At 33.3% G+C, this 5726-nt stretch overlaps 1 pseudogene; it reads left to right on the plus strand.

The window, feature by feature from the left end:
- The first annotated feature begins 2219 nt into the window (after nucleotides 1-2219).
- LOC110650704 (protein NRT1/ PTR FAMILY 5.2-like) lies at nucleotides 2220-4694 on the plus strand (annotated as a pseudogene).
- The last annotated feature ends 1032 nt before the right edge of the window (nucleotides 4695-5726 follow it).

Here is a 5726-nt window from a genome sequence, read left to right on the forward strand (position 1 = left end):
CACTAAAGTATAAATTATTCTATAAAATATTTATTTTTAAAAAATTGTGACTATAACCTTAAAAATTTTTAAAATTTCAGGGGACTAATGGCCCCTCGCCCCAACCTCCCCCCGTCGCTGAATTCATGCAGTGCATCATTTACAAGGTTTTTTTTTTTTTTTTTTAAATAAATTGTGATTTTATTATTAATAAAAGAAAAGTCCGGAAAACTTAGAATGGAGAAGTGCAAACTACAACCAGGCCAGCAACCATCCCCTTTACACCCATACCTAAAACTTAATATTCTAAGGGATAAAACCCTAGCAAAGAAAAGGATACAACATTGACCAAAGACTTCGTTAAATTTTTGCCAAATAAATCCTTTTTTTCTATTTTTTTTTTCCTACTGATTTATCTTAAGCAGTTGAATTTGGTAGAGCAATCTCCAACGAAAACAAATGCAGAGAAATAAAATTATAAAAAATTTGAGGTAGGGAACTTAACAAGGTTTAATTTAATTTCCTTCTTATCCTCTAAAAAAAGAAATTTCCTTCTTAATATAAAAATATCGTCCCTAAAATTTAGAGTTTAGAAAAATTTAGAAATAATTATATTGAAATTAAAATTATAAAATAACACTAAAAAAAATTTGTAATGGTAAATTAAATTTAATTCTTTTTTATTATAATACATTTTTTTTTATATTTTTATCCATCTTTCACTATTCTTTTTTCACTTTCATATATATATATATATATATATATATATATATATATATATATATATATATATATATATATATATATATAGTCATAGATAATAACATATATTATTGAATATTTATACAAAAACGTAATTAAAATTAGTGAAGGCTGAAATCTAAAATTCATACTCATAGTAACTTGGAAGAAAAGGAATTAATGAAAAGACACTGCCACTGATTTTTTTTGAGTTTTTTTTTTTAATAAGATTAAAGGTTTGAATCTAAAATAGCCATTATTTAAAGACTTACCTAATACCAAATAAAAAAAAAAAAACTCAAAAATATTAGTGGAATAACCGTTAATGAAAACTCCGTTGAATGCAACTGTTGAAAATTCAACAGAGACAATTCCTTCAAGAAAGGATGAGTTGCATGGTGAACTGATAAGCATGCAACGTTCTTGGACAGATGTTTCTATGCTTGTTTCCACGCGTTCTACAACAATATTGATAGTGGCTGAGAAGTCAGAAGTGGGTTGATAGTGACTAAATAATTGAGAAGTGGGTTGCTTGACTTGATCATATATTTATATTTTGTTAATTAAAGCTGGTTCACAAAATCAACCATAGCTAATCCAAGAAAGCCGCACAAAAGATTAACTCCACTCACCTACACTTGATCGGACATTTATATTTTTTTTAATTATTTTTTTATTATACTTATTTTATTATCATGAAATTGCTATCCCAAATAAAAAGTTTCAGCTCTTACCCATCTGAAAATTCAAAGCTAAGCACTTCTAAAAGAATGCATACTTAATGCTTCAGTGCAACTAATTAATTCAACAAAAATAAACTAAAGGAGTGCGGAAATTCAAGAAAGTGTTGTATGTGCAACAAGAATTTGTTTGCACAGACAATTTGGCTGACTTGTTCGACTAAGATACCCTATGTTTGACCTAGGAATAAATTTTTCTAGAAAGAGCCCTTGATAAATAGAAATCCATCCTTGTTTGTCAAGAGCTTTTTCAAGAAAAGGTTGAAAAATTAAAGAAGAAAGTCTGCATTTTAAATCTTTTTCATTAACTGTGCCTCAGTTGGTAAAGCCTTAGTTGTCGCCTTCCATCCAATTATAGAAGAAGGCCAACAGGCTTACCTTCTTTTTAGTAAACCATTCTAAGTTCTAATATCCAACAATGGAGAATCTAGAAGAGAGAGGCCCTGCAGGTGGGAGAGAAGATTATGCAGAAGATGGGGCGGTCGACCTCAAGGGCAGGCCAGTCTTGAGATCAAAGACTGGGAGATGGAGAGCTTGTTACTTCATGATTGGTAATTAACTCATCATTTTTTTTCTAAAAAGCATGTCTTCTTATATAGTTTACATGCATATTTTTGGCTTATCTTTCTGGGATATGGGGTTAATTTGTAGGATATGAGATTAACTCATCATTTTTTTTCTAAAAAGCATGTCTTCTTATATAGTTTACATGCATATTTTTGGCTTATCTTTCTGGGATATGGGGTTAATTTGTAGGATATGAGATCTTCGAGAGGATGGCATACTATGGGATAGAATCAAATCTAGTGCTGTATTTGACAAAGAAGCTCCATGAAGGAACGGTAACATCTTCAAAACATGCCACCAAATGGGTTGGTACCGCGTGCATGTTGCCCATTTTAGGAGCTTTTATTGCAGATGCTTATCTTGGCCGATTCTGGACTTTTCTCATTGCTTCAGCCATTTATCTTATGGTAACATATATCCTGGAATCCATGCTTATAGCTGTGGACCATATGATTGCAAACTTGTGGACAAATTTCAACTTTTCAGTTTAGATTTCAAGTTATAATCCTCTGTATATTAATGTTTCTATAATTTTATGTAAACTGAACAGGGAATGATCTTATTAACCCTAGCAGTTTCGGTGCCATCCCTAAGGCCTCCATCTTGTGGTCCTAGCATCGAAGATTGTGCCCAAAAGGCCTCAGCCCTCCAAAAGGGCATCTTCTATGCTGCACTGTACATAATTGCAGCCGGCACTGGTGGAACCAAGCCTAACATCTCCACAATGGGAGCAGACCAATTCGATGATTTCGACCCCAAAGAAAGGATCCAGAAGTTATCATTCTTTAATTGGTGGATGTTCAGCATTTTCTTTGGCACCCTCTTCTCTAACGCTTTCTTGGTGTACATACAAGACAACGTGGGTTGGGCCCTTGGCTATGCCCTTCCAACAGTTGGTCTAGCTGTCTCAATAGCTGTGTTTTTGGTGGGCACTCCATTCTACAGGCACAAATTACCCGCTGGAAGTCCATTCACCAGGATACTTCAAGTTCTGGTGGCTGCATTGAGGAAGCAAAATGTGGATCTCCCAAATGACCCAAAAGAGCTCCATGAGCTTGGCCAAGAGGAGTACTCATCAAGTTCAGGGAAATTCAGAATTAGCCACACCTCGTCATTAAGGTTTGATTCCTCAACATTTTAACTTTTTTGGGTTGATTAGGCTTCGGTTGGAATTTGTAACCACTTTGCTAAGGAAAATGATATGCACAACGGTTGGGGGGTCTAATACTATCTTAAGAAAATGGATCGGGTCTAACTCATTCTCAAAAGATAACTCAAGAAGAGGAGTGTTCAAAGCCGTATAAGGGCACATTATCCTTGTCCAATACACCCCCTTTAGGCTTAGAATTAAACACCTGGAGCGTGAAACACTTATGAGAGCCTCAAACATTGGTTGGTTGGAGAGGCTCTAATACCATCTTAACAAAAATGGATCAGGCTTAACTCACCCCCAAAAACTAGCTCAAGGGGGAGAGGTGCTCAAAACCATACAAGGGGCATATTACCCCTATCTCAAACCAACTAGAATCTTAACAGCCTCCTAAATCAATCATCCTAATCTAATCGATGTAATAACATTTTCTAATAATTTCAATCTTACTAAGGCTTTGTAGTTTGCAGATTCCTAGACAAAGCTGCTGTTAAGAATGAGTCAAGCTCACCATGGATGCTATGTTCGATAACCCAAGTCGAACAAACAAAACAAATGATCAAAATGCTTCCAGTTTTTTTCATCACATTCATACCAAGCACCCTGAATGCACAAGTATACACATTATTAATCAAGCAAGGCACCACCTTAGATAGACGCATAGGACCACATTTTGAAATTCCACCAGCATGCCTCACAGCATTTGTGGCAATTTTCATGCTCATCAGCCTTGTCATATATGAGAGATACTTCGTTCCAGCAGTTAGGCAATACACAAAAAATCCAAGAGGAATTTCATTGCTGCAGAGAATGGGAATTGGGTTTATATTGCATGTGAGACTAATTGTTGCAAGGGAGCATAATATTATTAAAAAGGATGATATAGTTCCTCTTAGCATTTTTATTCTCGTCCCTCAGTTTGCTTTAATGGGAGTTGCTAATACTTTTGTGGAAGTTGCAAAGCTAGAGTTCTTCTACGACCAAGCACCAGAAGGAATGAAGAGCTTGGGGACTTCATATTCCACTAGTAGCTTGGGAATTGGGAATTTTCTCAGTAATGTTCTTCTCAAAACAGTTGATATCATCACTAAGAAGCATGGCCATGAAGGATGGATTTTGGATAATCTGAACATCTCTCACTTAGACTACTATTATGCATTCTTGGCCGTGTTGATGTTCCTTAACTTTCTAACCTTCTTGGTTGTGGCCAAGTTCTTTGTTTACAAGATCGATGTGGACTCCATAACGGATTTGCAGGAAGCCACTGAAGCTTGACCAGACAAGCTCCATACCCAAGATAAGGAAGACTTGAAAACTGGACAAAATTAATAGGAGTTGAGACGCTATTGGTGTATTTCTTGCTTCTTGAAATCTTCACACACCGATCTAATCTAAAGAAAGAGGCAAGAGTATCATTGATTATCTATAACTGGAAACAAGCTCGACCATAGATGGACCATTGTTACTTGTCTCTGTTGCTCTAATTGGCGTGGAAGAACGTAACTTTACCACCTCACTTGAAAATTATAGAATACTCTATGCATACAAAAATGGTACTCTCTCTATTATAAAATAGTGAGTCCTCTTGTAATATATATCCAGAGTGAATCTTATATAATTATAATTATGAGAGATTATGTATTTATACCAAGTGAACTTAATAATTTAATACCTCCACTTTTATCCTATTTTTTAATGTCTTTATATAATAATTAAAAAAATAATTAAATAACTTAAATTATAAAAAAATCCTTCATAATTTAATTAAATTACTCTTTATTTTGCACAATAATTAAGAGAGAAGAAGATAATAAGATGAGTTATAAAAAATAATAGAAATAATTATTTTACTTAATAGAGATAAGGGTAAACCTGAAAAAAATTTAATTAATGCATCCTAATCTTCTCAAAGTAACAAAAAATTTTAAACCAAATAACTTTTAAAAAGTGATCGGTAAAAGTGGATGGATGCAATATTTATCAACCATATTGATTCTTGCATGCATATAGTTGCATATATTTACAAATCTAGCAGCCAAATCTCCATCTACATTTCAAGAAATTATAAAATAAAATGGTAATTCTACGTAGGATGCCTTACATCCTATGTGTATGGAATATCAAGCCATGAAAACATGAGTAACTATATATAAATGAGTCCCATTAAATAATAATCGCTTAATAATGGGTTTCAAAAAAATTATCAATCCTATAATTTTTTAATATTTTTATTTATATCTAATTGATTTGTCATTTAATATAAATTGCTTCACCAACATAGAATAACAAACTAATAACACATGAACAAATGTAAGGCTGAGTCTCAATTAACGAATTTACTCAAAATTTATTCTTAATTAGAGAGATATGACAAATGGGTACGAATTTAACACATCAGGTTCACCCTTAAGTTTGGGCTGTTTATATGCATAAACTATGAAAAGTTTTTTTTTTTTAGGATATAAAAAGTTTACTACAATAGTTTGCCAAAAATTAACCTTAGCAGATCAATTACTGCGAATGTCAAGGCAATTTTTTATAATAATAAT

The sequence above is a fragment of the Hevea brasiliensis genome, chromosome 10, assembly GCF_030052815.1.
Source record: "Hevea brasiliensis isolate MT/VB/25A 57/8 chromosome 10, ASM3005281v1, whole genome shotgun sequence".
NCBI classification, from domain to species: Eukaryota; Viridiplantae; Streptophyta; class Magnoliopsida; order Malpighiales; family Euphorbiaceae; genus Hevea; species Hevea brasiliensis.